General features: G+C 47.8%; 1 protein-coding gene and 1 pseudogene across 2 annotated transcripts in view; both read right to left on the bottom strand.

The window, feature by feature from the left end:
* Positions 1 to 20,873, bottom strand: part of Rhp (GTP-Rho-binding protein rhophilin) — a 319,468-nt gene that overhangs the window by 107,814 nt on the left and 190,781 nt on the right. The gene's annotated exons all lie outside the window — the stretch shown is intronic.
* On the bottom strand, positions 11,940 to 19,250 carry LOC138354439 (uncharacterized; annotated as a pseudogene).

The following is a 20,873-nucleotide window of genomic DNA, read 5'->3' as shown; positions in this document are numbered from 1 at the left end:
TTCCCATCCACTGTCAGAGTTCCATGTATGAAGCTCGTGCTTTCATTGGTACCCGGATTTTCCAGCTCATCAAACTTCCATTTCCGCTTTATTAGTAGTGCCACTCCTCCTCCCTGTCTCTGTGTCCTTTCTTTTCTTATCACCTGGTACCCCTCTGGAAAGATTGCATCCGAGATCATACCATTTATTTTAGTTTCCACTGTGTGTGTGTGTGTGTGTGTGTGTGTGTGTGTGTGTGTGTGTGTGTGTGTGTGTGTGTGTGTGTGTGTGTGTGTGTGTGTGTGTGTGTGTACTCACCTAGTTGTGTCTGCAGGATCGAGCATTGACTCTTGGATCCCGCCTTTCGAGCATCGGTTGTTTACAGCAATGACTCCTGTCCCATTTCCCTATCATACCTGGTTTTAAAATTATGAATAGTATTTGCTTCCACAACCTGTTCCTGAAGTGCATTCCATTTTCCCACTACTCTCACGCTAAAAGAAAACTTCCTAACATCTCTGTGACTCATCTGAGTTTCAAGCTTCCATCCATGTCCCCTCGTTCTGTTACTATTCTGTGTGAACAATTCGTCTATGTCCACTCTGTCAATCCCTCTGAGTATTTTATACGTTCCTATCATGTCCCCCTCTCCCTTCTTCTTTCTAGTGTCGTAAGGCACAGTTCCCTCAGGCGCTCCTCATACCCCATCCCTCGTAGCTCTGGGACGAGTCTCGTTGCAAACCTCTGAACCTTTTTCAGTTTCATTATATGCTTCTTCAGATGGGGACTCCATGATGAGGCAGCATACTCTAAGACTGGCCTTACGTAGGCAGTGTAAAGCGCCCTAAAAGCCTCCTTACTTAAGTTTCTGAATGATGTTCTAACTTTTGCCAGTGTAAAGTACGTTGCTGTCGTTATCCTATTTATATGTGCCTCAGGAGATAGATTAGGTGTTACGTCCACCCCCAGGTCTCTTTCATGCGTCGTTACAGGTAGGCTGTTCCCCTTCATTGTGTACTGTCCCTTTGGTCTCCTATCTCCTAGTCCCATTTCCATAACTTTACATTTGCTCGTGTTGAATTCCAGTAGCCATTTCTCTGACCATCTCTGCAACCTGTTCAGGTCCTCTTGGAGGATCCTGCAATCCTCATCTGTCACAACTCTTCTCATCAACTTTGCGTCATCCGCAAACATCGACATGTAGGACTCTACGCCTGTAAACATGTCGTTAACATATACAAGAAATAGAATTGGTCCCAGCATCGATCCTTGTGGTACTCCACTTGTTACTGTTCGCCAGTCCGACTTCTCGCCCCTTACTGTAACTCTTTGGCTCCTTCCTGTTAGGTAGTTCCTTATCCATGCTAGGACCTTTTCCCCCACCCCCGCCTGCCTCTCGAGCTTGAACAGCAGTCTCATGTGCGGTACTGTATCAAAGGCTTTTTGGCAGTCCAGAAATATGCAGTCTGCCCAACCATCTCTGTCCTGTCTTATCCTCGTTATTTTATCATAGAATTCCAGAAGGTTTGTTAGGCACGATTTCCCTGTCCAGAACCCATGTTGATGTTTGTTCACAAACCTAATGTTCTCCATGGGTGCAACCAGTCGTAGCCTAATTATTCTTTCCAGTATTTTACAGGGGATGCTTGTCAGTGATACAGGTCTATAGTTAAGTGCCTCCTCCCTATCACCTTTCTTGAAGATCGGCACGACATTTGCCTTCTTCCAGCAACTGGGCAATTCTCCTGACATAAGTGACTCATTAAAGATCATTGCCAGAGGCACGCTGAGGGCCTGTGCTGCTTCTTTTAGTAGCCACGGTGATACTTTGTCTGGTCCAACTGCTTTAGTTGCATCTAGAGTTGTCAACTGTTTCATTACCTCCTCTGCTGTCACCTCTATATCTGATAGTCTTTCATCTAGGGTAACCCCTTCCAACAATGGGAGCTGCTCAGGCTCGGTAGTGAACACTCCATGGAAACTGGCATTCAGTGCCTCGCAGATTTCCTTGTCACTTTCAGTATATGCCCCCTCTGTCTTCCTTAGTCTTGTCACTTGGTCGTTCACCGACATTTTTCTTCTTATATGACTGTGTAGTAACTTAGGTTGTTTTTTCGCTTTGATTGTAATATCGTTCTCATAGTCCCTTTCCGATGTTCGTCTTATGTTAATGTAATCGTTCCTAGTTCTGTTGTATCTGATCCTGTTGTCCTCTGTCCTTTGTCTTCTGTACTTCCTCCACTCCCGCCTGCTGGCCATTTTTGCTTCCTGTAGGTGGTTATCATGTCTCCCCTTACTCTTCTGTTTTCCAGGGATGTGAGGTTCAGTTCCTTTAGCCTTTTCTCGTAGCTCAATCCTCTCAGTTCCGGGACGAGCCTGGTGGCATACCGCTGAATCTTCTCTAACTTTGTCTTGTGTTTAACTAGGTATGGACTCCAGGCTGGAGCTGCATACTCCAGGATTGGTCTTACATAAGTGGTATACAGGGTTCTGAAAGATTCCTTACACAAATTTCAGAAGAGCTGTATACACCTTCTGTTGAATAAACATTGTACTGTATTGTGTTGTGTTGCATTGTGTTGTGTTGTGTTGCATTGTGTTGTGTTGTGTTGCATTGTGTTGTGTTGTGTTGTGTTGTGTGCCTCTAACACACCACCACCAACAGGATGGGAATAGGATACATAATAAATGAACTAAAAATACTAAGAGGAACAATAAGTCATATTGCTTCCGAGAAGAATATTAAAGTTTAAACCAATGAACACAAGAGCAAGAAGGTTGACCAGAACAAGGTTGAGTGAAAAGTGATTGGCAAGAGTTAAATTACAAGACTGTAACGCTCACACACCATTGTTACGTACTCTCACACTCCAGTCTACCTTCTTGTATATAAATAACTAAAGAAAAAGAAAATAAAAGGAGACAGGAAACGCCGGAAGCCCCACTCGACCTCCCGCCTCCCAAACCCTCCCACCGACCCTGGATTCCGCTCAATATTGTCTCGTTTCCGCACTCACTTTTTAGGGAGGAACACAGGAACACGTTTTGACGTGACCACTTTACAATCTAGGACTCGCTAATCGCCGACATTTACATTTTATGATACACATTCGCAAAAAATAAATGTTTAAAATTTGAAAGCCTACGTCATCCGCAAATAGCAACAAAAAACGTGGTAGCTCACATTAATGCTTTATTCCCATCAAATATTTGTTTTCTTTTAAATTTGTTTTAATTTCCTAACATTCCGATATACTAAATGTAATACTTATAATATTTTTACTGGTAACAGGTCGCGTTAAAATATTGTATCCCCTGATATAATACCCGGGGAAGTATAGGACTCTCAGCCCGAGGCGCTGGTGTGAGGTGGCGGCGGGGGTGGACGAACACTGTGTTATCTTCTCTCACACATACCGTGTACCTTCACGTATATATACAACTAATACAAATGATAAAATATGACACCTGGGAGCTATTGAGCCGTGTCAATAACGTGCACCCCAGACACCCAGTACCCCCAGCACACCCCAGACACCCAGTACCCCCAGCACACCCCAGACACCCAGCACACCCCAGACACCCAGCACTCCCCAGACACCCAGCACTCCCCAGACACCCAGCACACCCAGCACACCCCAGACACCCAGCACACCCCAGACACCCAGCACACCCCAGACACCCAGCACACCCCAGACACCCAGCACACCCCAGACACCCAGCACACCCCAGACACCCCCAGACACCCAGCACACCCCAGACACCCAGCACAAACGACAAGGAAGTGTGCGAGGAACTCAATAAGAAATTCCAGGAAGTCTTCACCTCAGAGCAAGGAGAAGTCCCAGTGATAAGGGAGGGAACACCAACCCAGACACCACTAGAGGAGTTTGTGATTATCAGTGGGGAGGTGAGGAAGCATCTGATAGATTTGGACGTGACAAAGGCTATAGGCCCGGATGGAATCTCACCATGGATCCTTAAGGAAGGAGCAGAGGCTCTGTGCCTACCACTCTCCATAGTGTACAACAAGTCACTGGTAACAGGCGAACTGCCAAAAATTTGGAAGACGGCCAATGTAGTCCCAATATACAAGAAGGGTGATAGGCAGGAGGCACTGAACTACAGGTCAGTGTCCCTTACTTGCATTCCATGCAAGATGATGGAAAAGATTGTGCGAAAAAAGCTAGTGGAACATCTGGAGCTGAGGAACTTTGTAACACAACATCAACATGGGTTACTCAGAATAGACCTAAAACGTTGATAAAGCGAGAGGGCTATTCAGTAAATTCAATTTGAATAATAAAAGGATAGACTGGGAGATAATAAACAGGGAACTTAAAAACATTCCATGGGAAACTGTTTTAGGTAATACAAGTCCTACAGAAGAAATAGAAAAACGGACTTCGGAAGCGTATCAAGTCTGTCTGAAACATGTTCCTTTGATGAAAGCCAGAAAGAAATCCATCGTAGAAAGAGAACGCAGACGACACTATAAACGCAGGAAAAAAATAACGGAACTGCTTATGCAGACACGAATTTCCCATCAAAGAAGGAATAATTTAAATAGGGAGATTGAAGAAATCGAGCGGAAATTGAAACACTCGTATGAAACTGAAGAAAGGCAGAACAGAAAGCAATTCAGGAAATAAAGAAAAATCCAAAATACTTCTTCACATATGCGAAATCAAAAGCAAAAACCACTGCCAGTATTGGACCTATTCGTACATGTGAAAGTTCATACACGGAGGATGACAAAGAAATTAGTGAAATCCTAAAAAAGCAGTATGAGGACATGTTTAGCACTCCGATAAACAACATGAAAGTGGAAGATCCAGACAATTTCTTTATGCGGGATATTCAAACCCCTGTAAATATAACTGATATCAACACGAGCGCACTAAATTTTGAAAGAGAAATTGAAAACATGCCCATGCACTCTGCCCCAGGTCCAGACTCATGGAATTCAGTATTTATAAAGAAATGCAAAGTGCCAGTAGCACAGGCACTCAGTATAGTGTGGAGGAAGAGCTTGGACACGGGGGAGATACCAGATGCACTTAAAATAGCAGACATAGCCCCTCTACACAAGGGAGGGAGCAAAGCATTGGCAAAGAATTATAGACCAGTTGCACTAACATCGCACATAATAAAAGTATTTGAGAGAGTGATTAGGAGTCGGGTCACCAATTTCATGGAGATCAATGTCCTTCACAACCCAGGCCAACATGGATTTCGAGAGGGAAGATCGTGCCTCTCACAGCTACTTGAGCACTACGACAAAGTCACTGAGGCATTAGAAGAAAAACAGAACGCTGATACACGGACTTCGCAAAGGCTTTCGATAAATGTGACCATGGCGTGATAGCACACAAAATGAAGTCAATGGGAATAACCGGTAAAGTAGAACGCTGGACACTCAGTTTTCTGTCAAACAGGACTCAGCGAGTAACGGTCAACCATATAAAATCTAGTCCAAGTGTAGTTAAAAGCTCTGTACCTCAGGGTACAGTCCTTACACAGCTGCTTTTCCTTATTCTCATATCAGATATAGACAAAAATACAAGTCACAGCTTCGTATCATCCTTTGCAGATGACACAAAAATCAGTATGAAAATTATCTCTGCTAAAGACATTGAAAAACTTCATATTAATAAAGTATTTAAAGTATTTTTGTAGAGATATTAATAAAGTTTTCGACTGGGCATCAGACAATAACATGATGTTTAACAGTGATAAATTCCAGGTACTCAGGTACGGTAAAAATGAGGACCTTAAACATAATACAGAGTATAAAACACAATCAAATGTACCCATAGTAGGAAAACAGCATGTAAAGGATTTGGGAATAATAATGTCTGACGACCTAACGTTTAGGGAGCATAACCAAGCAAATATTGCGACAGTCAGAAAAATGATAGGATGGATTACGAGAACTTTCAAATCCAGGGATCCCATCACAATGGTTGTACTCTTCAAGTCACTTGTGTTGTCCCGTCTCGAGTACTGCTCAGTACTCACTTCCCCCTTCAGAGCAGGAGAAATTGCTGAAATAGAGGGAATACAGAGAACATATACGGCACGCATAAAGCACCTAAATTATTGGGATCGTCTCAAAGCCCTCCAAATGTACTCACTAGAAAGAAGACGAGAGAGATATCAAATAATATACACCTGGAAGATACTGGAGGGCCAAGTACCAAATTTACACAGTAAAATAACAACGTACTGGAGTGAACGATATGGAAGAAAATGCAGAATAGAACCAGTGAAGATCAGGGGTGCCATAGGCACAATCAGAGAACAATGTATAAACATCAGAGGTCCGCGGTTGTTCAACACCCTCCCAGCAAGCATAATAAATATTGCCTAACAACCGTGGACATTTTCAAGAGGAAACTAGATTTATTCCTCCAAGGAGTGCCGGACCAACCGGGCTGTGGTGGGTATGTGGGCCTGCGGGCCGCTCCAAGCAACAGCCTGGTGGACCAAACTCTCACAAGTCAAGCCTGGCCTCGGGCCGGGCTTGGGGAGTAGAAGAACTCCCAGAACCCCATCAACCAGGTTCAGTGATGGCAAATCAAGCCTAACAGGATTAATTGAGTTTATGACCACGCAACAAAAATCAGGCAAGAGAAAGAGAGAGAGAGAGAGAGCTGGGCAGACTGCATATTTCTAGACTGCCAGAAAGCTTTTGACACGGTACCACATAAGAGACTAGTGCACAAACTGGAGGTGCAGGCAGGAGTGAAAAGGAAGGTACTCCACTGGATAAGAGAGTACCTAAGCAACAAGACACAGCGAGTCACCGTGAGAGGTGAGGTCTCGGAGTGGCGGGGAGTCACCAGTGGAGTCCCACAGGGATCAGTCCTTGGAACTATACTGTTTCTGATATACGTAAATGATCTTCCAGAAGGAATTGACTCGTTCCTCTCGATGTTTGCTGATGACGCGAAAATTATGAGGAGGATCAGGACAGGAGGAGGAGGATAGTATGAGGCTACAAGATGACCTAGACAAACTGAAGGAATGGTCCGACAAATGGCTACTAAAGTTCAACCCAAGTAAATGTAAGGTAATGAAACTAGGAGGAGGAACTACGAGGCCAGTCACTGGATACCGAATGAGAGATGAAGTCCTTCACGAAACGGACAGAGAGAAAGATCTGGGAGTTGATATCACGCCAAACCTGTCTCCTGAAGCCCACATCAAAAGAATAACATCAGCGGCCTATGCGAAGCTGGCTAACATCAGAACTGCTTTCAGAAACCTGTGTAAGGAATCCTTCAGAACCTTGTATACCACATATGTAAGACCAATCCTGGAGTATGCAGCCCCAGCATGGAGTCCGTACCTAGTCAAGCACAAGACGAAGCTGGAAAAAGTTCAGAGGTATGCCACTAGGTTAGTCCCAGAACTATGAGGACAGACTACGTGAACTGTACCTCACGTCGCTGGAAGACAGAAGAGCTAGGAGGAGACATGATCACCACATACAAAATTTTCAGGGGAATTGACTGGGTGGACAAGGATGGATTATTTAACAAGGGTGGCACACGCACAAGGGGACACAGGTGGAAGCTGAGTACCCAAATGAGCCACAGAGACATTAGAAAGAACTTTTTCAGTGTCAGAGTAGTTAGTAAGTGGAATGCACTAGGAAGTGATGTGGTGGAGGCTGACTCCATACACAGTTTCAAATGTAGATATGACAGAGCCCAGTAGGCTCAGGAATCTGTACACCAGTTGATTGACGGTTGAGAGGCGGGACCAAAGAGCCAGAGCTCAACCCCCGGAAACACAACTAGGTGAGTACAACTAGGCGAGTACACCCCAGACACCCAGCACACCCCAGACACCCAGCACACCCCAGACACCCAGCACACCCCAGACACCCAGCACACCCCAGACACCCAGCACACCCCAGACACCCAGCACACCCCAGACACCCAGCACACCCCAGACACCCAGCACACCCCAGACACCCAGCACACCCCAGCACACCCCAGACACCCAGCACACCCCAGACACCCAGCACACCCCAGACACCCAGCACACCCCAGACACCCAGCACACCCCAGACACCCAGCACACCCCAGACACCCAGCACCCCCAGAGACTGACCACCACCGACACGGAACACTGGCCATGGGACAAGGAACACCGGCCGTGGACCACGGAAGGGGCCAGACAAGATCAAGTGCTGTGCAACATCCGCAATGAGTTAAAAGTTAAATTTCGTGTCCTTCCGGTGTTGAGTGGTCTTGTCCAGCCTCCAGAAGGTTGTGGTTGATGTCCAGCGTGGACAAGCGTCACACCTCACCCTTCTGGTCATGTCCAGCCCCCAGAAGGTTGTGGTTGATGTCCAGCGTGGACAAGCGTCACACCTCACCCTTCTGGTCATGTCCAGCCCCCAGAAGGTTGTGGTTGATGTCCAGCGTGGACAAGCGTCACACCTCACCCTTCTGGTCATGTCCAGCCCCCAGAAGGTTGTGGTTGATGTCCAGCGTGGACAAGCGTCACACCTCACCCTTCTGGTCATGTCCAGCCCCCAGAAGGTTGTGGTTGATGTCCAGCGTGGACAAGCGTCACACCTCACCCTTCTGGTCATGTCCAGCCCCCAGAAGGTTGTGGTTGATGTCCAGCGTGGACAAGCGTCGCACCTCACCCTCCTGGTCTTGTCTAGCCCCCAGAAGCGTCACACCTCACCCTTCTGGAGGCGGAGGGAAGCAGCAAGATATCTCTAGCCTAAGAAGTTTTAACATTGAAAGTACAAGTCACCTAACTTAGCCGACGGGTTAAAACTAGTGAAGACAAATATGGTTTCTTCTTTACAGTACCTGATTTACCCGAGGACCACTAACCCTAGTGGCCTCGACGAGGACAGGAAGCCAGCGGCTTGTCGAAGTTACTCCCCTCCCCCCCCCATTTGCCTTGATCTTTTCCAGGTAGATTTTAAAACTGAACACAGTTTTTGCATTTTACGGCTTCGGCGGGTAGGCGGTTGCATGGGTTTATAACCCTGTGGGTGAAAAAGTACCTCCTGTTCCCAGTCCTACAGTGAGGCGTGTTGAGCTTCAAATCGTTGTAGCTTGTTTGTGTTGCACGCGACCTTTAGAACGTGCAGTTTAGGACCGGTTTAGTGTGCCACTAGCTACAGCATCAGCTGGTCGTCTGCCCTACCTGTCTAAGCTGTGACGTCACTGGTCACCTGACCCTTGGTGACGTCACGGGAGAAAGCGGTGGAGGGAAGGTGTTGGGCTCATTGTGGTGTTACCTGACGCCTCCACCCCCTTCCCACGCCCTCTCCCACCCACTCCCCACGCCCTCTCCCACCCTCCCCCCACGCCCTCTCCCACCCCCTCCCCCCACGCCCTCTCCCACCCCCTCCCCCCACGCCCTCTCCCACCCCCTCCCCCCACGCCCTCTCCCACCCCCTCCCCCCACGCCCTCTCCCACCCACTCCCCACGCCCTCCCCCCCCACGCCCTCTCCCACCCCCTCCCCCCACGCCCTCTCCCACCCCCTCTCCCACCCCCTCCCCCCACGCCCTCTCCCACCCCCTCCCCCCACGCCCTCTCCCACGCCCTCTCCCACCCCCTCCCCCCCACGCCCTCTCCCACGCCCTCTCCCCACGCCCTCTCCCCACGCCCTCTCCCACCCACTATCCACGCCCTCTCCCACCCCCTCCCCCCACGCCCTCTCCCACCCCCTCCCCCCACGCCCTCTCCCACCCACTCCCCACGCCCTCTCCCACCCCCTCCCCCCACGCCCTCTCCCACCCACTCCCCCCACGCCCTCTCCCACCCACTCCCCCCCACGCCCTCTCCCACCCACTCCCCCCACGCCCTCTCCCACCCCCTCCCCCCCACGCCCTCTCCCACCCCCTCCCCCCCACGCCCTCTCCCACCCCCTCCCCCCCACGCCCTCTCCCACCCCCTCCCCCCCACGCCCTCTCCCACCCCCTCCCCCCACGCCCTCTCCCACCCCCTCCCCCCACGCCCTCTCCCACCCCCTCCCCCCACGCCCTCTCCCACCCCCTCCCCCCACGCCCTCTCCCACCCCCTCCCCCCCACGCCCTCTCCCACCCCCTCCCCCCACGCCCTCTCCCACCCACTCCCCCCACGCCCTCTCCCACCCACTCCCCCCACGCCCTCTCCCACCCCCTCCCCCCACGCCCTCTCCCACCCACTCCCCACGCCCTCTCCCACCCACTATCCACGCCCTCTCCCACCCACTATCCACGCCCTTTCCCACCCACTATCCACGCCCTCTTCCACGCCCTATCCACCCACTCCCCCCACGCCCTCTCCCACCCACTCCCCACGCCCTCTCCCACCCACTCCCACCCCCTCCCCCCCACGCCCTCTCCCACCCACTCCCCACGCCCTCTCCCACCCACTATCCACGCCCTCTCCCACCCACTATCCACGCCCTCTCCCACCCACTATCCACGCCCTCTCCCACCCCCTCTCCCCACGCCCTCTCCCACCCCCTCCCCCACGCCCTCTCCCACCCACTATCCACGCCCTCTCCCACCCACTATCCACGCCCTCTCCCACCCACTATCCACGCCCTCTCCCACCCACTCCCCACGCCCTCTCCCACCCCCTCCCCCCACGCCCTCTACCACCCCCTCTCCCACCCACTCCCCACGCCCTCTCCCACCCACTATCCACGCCCTCTCCCACCCACTATCCACGCCCTCTCCCACCCACTATCCACGCCCTTTCCCACCCACTATCCACGCCCTCTCCCACGCCCTATCCACCCACTCCCCACGCCCTCTCCACCCACTCCCCACGCCCTCTCCACCCACTCCCCACTCACTCTCCACGCCCTCTCCACGCCCTCTCCACGCCCTCTCCACGCCCTCTCCACCCACTCTCCACGCCTCCACCCACTCTCCACGCCTCTTCCTGCCACCCCTCACACTCTTATGCACTCACGCGAACTGAATACTTTATACTGCCAATTAATACACAACTATATTCTACCCACTTTCAAGACTCCGAACCAATATAGATGCATCAAGAGGAAGTATGGGCCAATAGGCTCTCTGCAGTTACTTCCATTCTTATGTTCTCATATCCAATTACTACCCATAGTTCCGTGTTCTGTCTTGTATGTCACAAGTTTGTTCACCTCATCCAAAACTGTTGCACCATATCACCTTACCCAAATGCGAGTATAAGTATGACGGATTAGCTGACTCTGTTTAGTGTTTTCAGGTTACAGTTGTGGAACCCTCTTGGTCCTCAAGGGAAGAATGGAGGTCTAAGGACAAAGTTGCAGTGGCAGGGATACTAAAGGAGATAGGTATAGAAGGGGATGAAACAGACAGAGAAGGTATTCCGGATTGGCCAGTACAACAAAGACTGGTTGATCAAGGTAGTGCTCAGAAACGAGAGCATCAAAGAGGACATCCTAGCAAAAAAGAGCAAACTGAAATATGTAACGAATTACAGACAGGTATTCCTTCAGAGACACATGACCAGGAAAGAGATAATATTTCGCGTGTGCGTGTGTTTTGTGTGTGTGTGTGTGTTTGTTGGTTTTGTGTGTACGCGCCATACTTCAATTTGTAGACGGTTGATGTATAGCCAATCCTGAGGCAGCTAGGCCTGACATTTCTCATAGAGCGGCAGTATCTCATAGAGCCGTCATTATCTCTCAGACCCAAGTCAGGGTAGGACCTTGTAGCTTCAGAACTATCTCATTTAACTTATTCAATAAAGTCCCGTGAAGCGATCTACAGCGAATCTCTCTTCAGTCCCAAGCAAGTTCCAAGCAACAACCATCAACCGTCAAGGAAGCCGGTCGGCCGAGCGGACAGCACGCTGGACTTGTGATCCTGTGGTCCTGGGTTCGATCCCAGGCGCCGGCGAGAAACATTGGGCAAAATTTCTTTCACCCTATGCCCCTGTTACCTAGCAGTAAAATAGGTACCTGGGTGTTAGTCAGCCGTCACAGGCTGCTTCCTGGGGGTGGAGGCCTGGTCGAGGACCGGGCCGCGGGGACACTAAAGCCCCGAAATCATCTCAAGATAACCATCAAGCAGAATACTGGTGGCAGCGGTGGGATGGAAGAAGGACGTGATGATGAGGACTTGGGCTCATCAGTGGTATCACTCAGATGGAGTGTAAGACTACTGGTCCCTTCAGGAGCTGATCTTTCCTCACGCAGTGGAGCAGGGGAAGATGTGCACGGGACTTGTGTTGTGGCGAGACCGGAGTAACTGCTGGGTGATCTCTTCTGTCTCTGGTGGGCCTCACGTCATCTCCACTTAATTTACTGTGACTTCCCATCAATGGTGTTGCCAAAGATTTACGCAGCTGGTTCTCCATATCAGTCGCTTTTTTGAAAAATGCTTGCGAGGCAAGGAACTCTTCATCTGTAATTTGATCACGCATTTCTTCTGCATCTTCAGTATTCAATTGTGATGCACATCTAAGGTCACTAGAGGTAAGACCTGTTGCATTTTCAGGTCCAGCTTCACTATGATTCTGTCTCAAAGTCGGAACTAGTTCCCAGCACTATTCTAGAGTCATCATCTAGACTTAAAGTGTCCAGTCTTTCCTCTCCCGTGACACACACTTGTTTCGGTGAGGATCTTGCCTTGAAGGGGTTGTGCACATTAGGAACATCTCCACTTTCTGCTCCACAAACTGCCTCTCTCTTTTGCCCAACGGTGGAGACCCTGATAACCTTGAATGTTTTTGAAAGGGGTTGACATTTTCATCAAGATGAACTCCATACTGTGGTGACTTTGCAAAATTCATGTCTGCCATGGTAGACTACGTTGTGGGGCTTGATATAACTGCTCTCATCTGAATCAGGCAATCCAGAATCAGTGGAGCAGTTAATAAACACCTTAGCAAGACGACTGGCTTCATTGCCAAGCAGCTGGGCAAACTCAAGACTGTTAAGTTGACCAATTGTACCAATGGATGCAACTTTGGGAAGGTTTATTTCTATTTCTGTATTAGAGATTCTCCTTAATTTCTTTCTTTGTATATTCTTCAGTTTCTAAATCTAGTTTTGGTTCAGGATTTTTATTTAGCACCGCTGAACATTCATCCTCTGATAATGAAATTAATGACTTCTCGTCACAACCCTGCGTATCTCCTATTGAAACACGGGTTTCTTTTTCAGAAATATTAGATTCTATAACCTCTGGCTTATCTTCCTTCTCAATCTTATTACTAATAAAGATTCTTCTTTTATGTTTTCTTGAAAAGCTTCTGACTGAGTCTTTGCTATACTCAACTTGTGTCCTAAAATCTGTAGCACTATCTTTATCACATTCGGTATCAGATTTTGTCTCAATATTCACAGAATTAACTTTGGCAATGTCAATATTTTTTGGCACTATATTAGAAGAGTTAGATTCACGAAGAGTTGAAGTATTTTTGTTTAGAGACGATCTTGACTGGAAAGGATCAAAGTTGGGATCATCTTTAAAATCGAGATTATGATCTTTTTTAGCGTTATAGGTGTATCTTCTTTCTCTTCAGCAAACTTTATGAGATTTTCCAATTTATTCACACCTTTATCCGAGTGTTCAGGAACATTAACTATTTCCTTAGGTAAATCTGTGTCATCTATAGAAGGTACTTTAATTTTGGCTTTGTTCTTAACGACAGTAAATCCTTTCTTTCCGGGGGGCTTTCTTTGGTAGACTAGCCTTTGGTTTTCCTCACTTTTGTCTTCTGTAAGTGCAAGATCTTTAGGAGGCGAATTACTTACAGAACACTTTGTTGCAAAGGAATTGACGTTTGGATAATGAAGAGAGTCAAGAAAATATAAACTGTATCCCTTTGATGGGGCGAATAGGAAGTTGGTCTTGGTCAAATTTGGTTTCAGGCTCAGTTTTTTCCTCAAGCCTGTTGCTGTTTTTCTCAATAGGCTTCGGCTCTGGAGGAGCTTTTTCAGTAGGTTCTTCTCGTAACTTCCTTTTTTTTTGTATTGCAGGTTTCAATAGAGGAAGTTTACAACCAGGCTCTGGGCTTGGCAGTGGAGGGCTTCTAATGTAAGTCTTTGTGGGAAATGGATTAAAGTTAGGATCATTTAAATTGTCAAGAACGTCAAGATTATAGCTCTTCTGTGTAATAATAAGTACATCCTCTGGATCTGTGAAGTTATCTGATAGTGGTGGTGGTGGTGGTTCCTCTTGAGGTGCCTCCAAGGTTTCTATACTTAACAATTTCTCCTCAAAGGCTGACTCTGAGTTGTTATTTACTGTATCTTTACTTTGCTGATTGTCTATCTGTTCACTTTGCAAATTTTCTGCAACTTCAATGATATTTGAGTTACTCTGATGTTCCCCGATGACTTAAATGTCAGCTTGTACTACATTTTCACTGCTTTTGTTTACAATTTAACCGTCGGACTTAAGATTAGATTTTTTTTTCACCGTCGGATTAGAATTGGTTTTGTTTTTTTCTGTAAGTTTTTCCAAACAGCAGGATTCACAGCAGTTTTACAGCTGTTTGGATCTTCACTGAGGATCTGATTGTCAGTTTGTACTACACTTTCATGTTAATTTTCATTGGTTTTGCTTTCAATTTGATCACTGGACTGAAGATCACAATTGCTTCCATTGTCTTTGACTTTGTATTTATAATTATCGGGCGTGTCCAAATGATCTTCACTTTCTTTTATTTCCCTTTTTATTAACTTTTCTGGTTGAGATTCAGATGCCTGCGTTTTGCAATTTACAATTTCCAAATCAGTATTACTAGATTCTTCACTATTAACAGTACTATTTCCAAATGTTAATGAGATACATTGATTTTCTGTCGACTGAGCACAAATATTGAAAGTTAACACTCCAGTCACCTCACTACCAGAATTAGTCACTTGCTCATCTGAAAGATCGGTAATTTTGTTTATAGATTCTTCAATAATTTCAGTTTTGGTTACAGTCAGTAATGAGTCACACACAGTACTCTAACTTTTCACAATATTGAAGTGCCAAGTTATCACTTTATTTAGCTAGTATTACTGAAGTACTCTCTTCACTAACTACACGACTCTCAAAAACAACTGGTACTAATTCTCAGAGAGAGTGAGTGTGAGTGAGAGAGTGAGAGAGAGTGAGAGAGAGAGAGAGTGAGGGTGTGAGTGAGTGAGAGTGTGAGTGAGTGAGAGTGTGAGTGAGTGAGAGTGTGAGTGAGTGAGAGTGTGAGTGAGTGAGTGTGAGTAAGTGAGTGTGAGTGAGTGAGTGTGAGTGAGTGTGAGTGAGTGTGAGTGAGAGAGTGTGAGTGAGTGAGAGAGAGTGTGAGTGAGAGAGAGTGTGAGTGAGTGAGTGAGAGTGTGAGTGAGAGTGTGAGTGAGTGAGAGTGTGAGTGAGTGTGAGTGAGTGAGTGAGTGAGTGAGTGAGTGAGTGAGTGAGTGAGTGAGTGAGTGAGAGTGTGAGTGAGTGAGAGTGTGAGTGAGTGAGAGTGTGAGTGAGTGAGAGTGTGAGTGAGTGTGAGTGAGTGAGTGAGAGTGTGAGTGAGTGAATGAGTGAGAGTGAGTGAATGAGTGAGAGTGTGAGTGAGTGAATGAGTGAGAGTGAGTGAGAGAGAGTGTGAGTGAGTGAGAGAGAGTGTGAGTGAGTGAGTGTGTGGGTGTGTGTGTATGTACTCACCTAGTTGTGTCTGCAGGATCGAGCATTGACTCTTGGATCCCGCCTTTCGAGCATCGGTAGTTTACAGCAATGACTCCTGTCCCATTTCCCTATCATACCTGGTTTTAAAATTATGAATAGTATTTGCTTCCACAACCTGTTCCTGAAGTGCATTCCATTTCCCCACTACTCTCACGCTAAAAGAAAACTTCCTAACATCTCTGTGACTCATCTGAGTTTCAAGCTTCCATCCATGTCCTCTCGTTCTGTTACTATTCCGTGTGAACATTTCGTCTATGTCCACTCTGTCAATCCCTCTGAGTATCTTATACGTTCCTATCATGTCCCCCCTCTCCCTTCTTCTTTCTAGTGTCGTAAGGCACAGTTCCCTCAGGCGCTCCTCATACCCCATCCCTCGTAGCTCTGGGACGAGTCTCGTTGCAAACCTCTGAACCTTTTCCAGTTTCATTATATGCTTCTTCAGATGGGGACTCCATGATGAGGCGGCATACTCTAAGACTGGCCTTACGTAGGCAGTGTAAAGCGCCCTAAATGCCTCCTTACTTAGGTTTCTGAATGATGTTCTAACTTTTGCCAGTGTAGAGTACGCTGCTGTCGTTATCCTATTAATATGTGCCTCAGGAGATAGATTAGGTGTTACGTCCACCCCCAGGTCTCTTTCACGCGTCGTTACAGGTAGGCTGTTCCCCTTCATTGTGTACTGTCCCTTTGGTCTCCTATCTCCTAGTCCCATTTCCATAACTTTACATTTGCTCGTGTTGAACTCTAGTAGCCATTTCTCTGACCATCTCTGCAATCTGTTCAGGTCCTCTTGGAGGATCCTGCAATCCTCATCTGTCACAACTCTTCTCATCAACTTTGCATCATCCGCAAACATCGACATGTAGGACTCTACGCCTGTAAACATGTCGTTAACATATACAAGAAATAGAATTGGTCCCAGCACCGATCCTTGTGGTACTCCACTTGTTACTGTTCGCCAGTCCGACTTCTCGCCCCTTACCGTAACTCTTTGGCTCCTTCCTGTCAGGTAGTTCCTTATCCATGCTAGGACCTTTCCCCCCACCCCCGCCTGCCTCTCGAGCTTGAACAGCAGTCTCATGTGCGGTACTGTATCAAAGGCTTTTTGGCAGTCCAGAAATATGCAGTCTGCCCAACCATCTCTGTCCTGTCTTATCCTCGTTATTTTATCATAGAATTCCAGAAGGTTTGTTAGGCACGATTTCCCTGTCCAGAACCCATGTTGATGTTTGTTCACAAACCTAATGTTCTCCAGGTGTGCAACCAGTCGTAGCCTAATTATTCTTTCCAGTATTTTACAGGGGATGCTTGTCAGTGATACAGGTCTACAGTTAAGTGCCTCCTCCCTATCGCCTTTCTTGAAGATCGGCACGACATTTGCCTTCTTCCAGCAACTGGGCAATTCTCCTGACATAAGTGACTCATTAAAGATCATTGCCAGAGGCACGCTGAGGGCCTGTGCTGCTTCTTTTAGTATCCACGGTGATACTTTGTCTGGTCCAACTGCTTTAGTTGCATCTAGAGTTGTCAACTGTTTCATTACCTCCTCTGCTGTCACCTCTATATCTGATAGTCTTTCATCTAGGGTAACCCCTTCCAACAATGGGAGCTGCTCAGGCTCGGTAGTGAACACTCCATGGAAACTGGCATTCAGTGCCTCGCAGATTTCCTTGTCACTTTCAGTATATGCCCCCTCTGTCTTCCTTAGTCTTGTCACTTGGTCGTTCACCGACATTTTTCTTCTTATATGACTGTGTAGTAACTTAGGTTGTTTTTTCGCTTTGATTGCAATATCGTTCTCATAGTCCCTTTCCGATGTTCGTCTTATGTTAATGTAATCGTTCCTAGCTCTGTTGTATCTGCTTCTGTTGTCCTCTGTCCTTTGTCTTCTGTACTTCCTCCACTCCCGCCTGCTGGCCATTTTTGCTTCCTGACACTGTCTATTAAACCATGGGTTATTATATTCCTTCTTATTTTTTCCCTTTACCGTTGGTATAAATCTCTCTTCGGCCTCCTGGCACTTCTGTATGACTAGGTCCATCATATCTTGGACTGTTTTTCCTCTAATTTCTTCCTCCCACTGCACTTCACCCAGATAGTCCCTTATCCTCATATAGTCCCCTTTCCTGTAGTCAGCTCTCCTTTCCCAGATCTCTTGTCCCATGGTCATAAGTTTGAATTCCATCATGTAGTCAAAGACTAGGACACAATGGTCACTGGCCCCTAGAGGTATTTCATGCTCTAAATTCTTGATATCTTCTACGTTCTGGGTGAAAATCAGGTCTAATAGGCTCGGTGTATCTCCTCCTCTTTCCCTTGTGTCTTCCTTCACATGTTGTGTCAGGAAATTCCTGTCTATAACATCTACTAATTTTGCTCCCCACGTTTCGTCCCCTTCATGGGGATTCCTTGATTCCCAATTTATCTCTCCATGATTTAGGTCCCCCATGATCAGCAGCTTCGCTCTCATTCTGTGGGCTAGTGTTGCTGCCTTCTGCAGTTCATCTATACATGCTTTGTTGTTGTCATCATACTCCTGCCTGGGTCTTCTACTGTTTGGTGGGGGATTGTAGATTACCAAGATCACAATCTTCCTCCCATCTACTGTCAGAGTTCCATGTATGAAGCTTGTGCACTCATTGGTAACTCGATTTCCCAGGTCTTCAAACTTCCATTTCCGCTTTATTAGGAGTGCTACTCCCCCTCCCTGTCTCTGTGTCCTCTCTTTTCGTATCACCTGGTACCCTTCAGGAAAGATTGCATCTGAGATCATGTCATTAATTTTAGTTTCCACAATTGCAACTATGTCAGGATCTGCTTCACTCACTCTTTCTTTTATCTCTTCTGCTTTATTAGATACCCCATCAGCATTGGTGTACCAAACCTTGAGATTCTTCATGGAAACTCTTGTACCAGAGTTCTCCCTTTCTCTGGGGATCTGGGGGATGTCTGGGGGGTGACTGGGGGCAGGGGGGATCTGGGGGGTGTCTGGGGGATGACTGGGGGCGGGGAGGGTCCGGGGGGTGTCTGGGGGGGTCCGGGGGGTGTATGGGGGGTGAAAGAGTTCAGGAGGGGTGCTTGGGGGGCTACTGGGGGCTGGGCTTCTAGGAAGGTAGGGAGGAGGGTCTGGGGTAGGGCCTGGGTAGGTAGGTCTGGAGTAGGAAGGGCATACTGGGTCTGAAGATTAGGGAGGGCATAGAGGGGTTGGGAGATAGCGTAAGGTTGGGAGTCAGAGGTTGAGAGGTTGGGAGGGATAGAGGGGGTGGGGGGAACCTCCCACCCCCCTCGCAAGGGTGGGGGGTCACATGGAAGGAGAGGGGATGAGGAGGGGTGAGGGCTGGGTAGGCTTTGGGTGTTGAGGGGATGAGGGCTGGATGGGTTTGGGGGGTTGAGGGGATGAGGGCTGGGTGGGTTTTGGGGGTTGAGGGGATGAGGGCTGGACGGGTTTTGGGGGTTGAGGTGATGAGGGGGTCCTTGGAATGTGGGATGAATTTGACTCCAGTGGGGTCAGAGGGGTCAAGGGATGTGTTGGGGAGATAAGCAGGGGCTGTGTGTGTGAGAGGACTTCCTTCATGGACTGAAGTGTCATCAGAGGTCTCTAATACACCAAGTGTCATGCTTGCCTCTTGCTTTGTAGCCTCAACCTCATGGACTTTTGAGACCTTTTAGTAGATGACTGAACTGTAACAATGGAAGTGGGTTCAAGAGGGAGGTCAAGTTCCTCAGCACTTTCGTATTCTGAATCAGAATTAGATTTTTCTGCTTTACAAGCCTCACCACCAGAATTCTTAGAAAGTGATGAAGATAAGTCTTTCACTGGTGATGCTGGAGAGAGCTCACAGGCACAGCTGGGGGCCCTTGTCAGGCATGATGCAAAGCTGGCGTCTTCAGTGGTCGAGGAGGTAGTATCACACTTCTTACTTTGGATATGTGAGGAAGCTTCAGATGGGAGTGTTTGGGGTCGACGGTGGACTGACACTGCTTGTGTTTTCTCGAGTGATAACCAGGGGTCTCCTCCTGGCTCTCAGCCTCCTGTTCTGAATTGCCTGGAGGGCCAGCAAAATCCAAGGGTGCTGTTGGACCCGTGATCAAAGAAAAGCCAAGTGAGGGCAAAGCACCAGCGCTGTGAGGACGGTGACGCGTGTGCACGTGCGTTAGAGATAAATATATGTAGTAGCCATAATAGAGGAAAAATAAATTCGGTAGAAAGGCGGGATTCAAGAGTCAACAGCTCGATTCTCCAGGCACAAATAGTAAAATTCTCTCAAACGTAAATGTAATGTTATGGAGATGGGATTAGGTGACAGGAGACCGATTCGAGAAGAGAGACCTGGGAGTGGACGTAACACCTAATCTAACTCCAGAGGCAAATATAAATAGGATAACAGCAGCAGCGTATTATATTCTGGGAAAAGTTAGATCATCATTCAGAAACCTAAGTAAGGAGGCATTTAGGGCACTTTACACAGCCTACGTGAGACGTCAGAGTATGCCACCCCATCACGGAGCCCCCACATGAAGAAACACACTAGGATACTGCAAAAGGTTAAAAAAAAAAAAAAAAAAAAAGATGCGACGAGGCTAGTCCCAGAGTTACGAGGGATGGGGTATGAAGAGCGCCTGAAGGAACCGAGCCTGACAACACTAGAAAAAAAAGGGAGCGGGGAGGGGATATGATAGAAACATATAAAATACTTAGTGGGATTGACAGAGTGGAAATAGACGAAATGTTCACACTGAATACTAACAGAACGATGGGACATGGGTGGAAGCTGGAAACTCAGATGAGTCACAGAAATGTTAGGAAGTTTTCGTTTAGAGTAGCAGAAAAATGGAATGAACTTAAGGAGCAGGTTGTGGAGCAAACTCTATTCATAATCTTAAAACCAGATATGCTAAGGAAATAGGACACGAATCGTTGCTATAAACAACCAGTGGCTAGAAAAGTGGGATCCAAGAGTCGATGCTCAATCCTGTAAGCACAAATAGGTGAGAACACACACACACAATCCAATATTCCCAGATGGGAGTGGGGAACCCCCAACCAGCAGCTCAGCAACTCCAGAAAGGATTGCAAAACCCCCACTCTCCTCACCCCTGAATCCTCCCTGTCCCCATTCAAATGCACATTCAATCCCCCCCCCCCACACACACACCAGACCCCCCCCACACACACACCAGACCCCCCCCACACACACACCAGACCCCCAAACAAACACCATACCCCCCCACACACACAC

Source organism: Procambarus clarkii, chromosome 63 (assembly GCF_040958095.1).
Source record: "Procambarus clarkii isolate CNS0578487 chromosome 63, FALCON_Pclarkii_2.0, whole genome shotgun sequence".
Lineage (NCBI taxonomy): Eukaryota > Metazoa > Arthropoda > Malacostraca > Decapoda > Cambaridae > Procambarus > Procambarus clarkii.
This window is presented reverse-complemented; position numbering and strand designations above follow the sequence as displayed.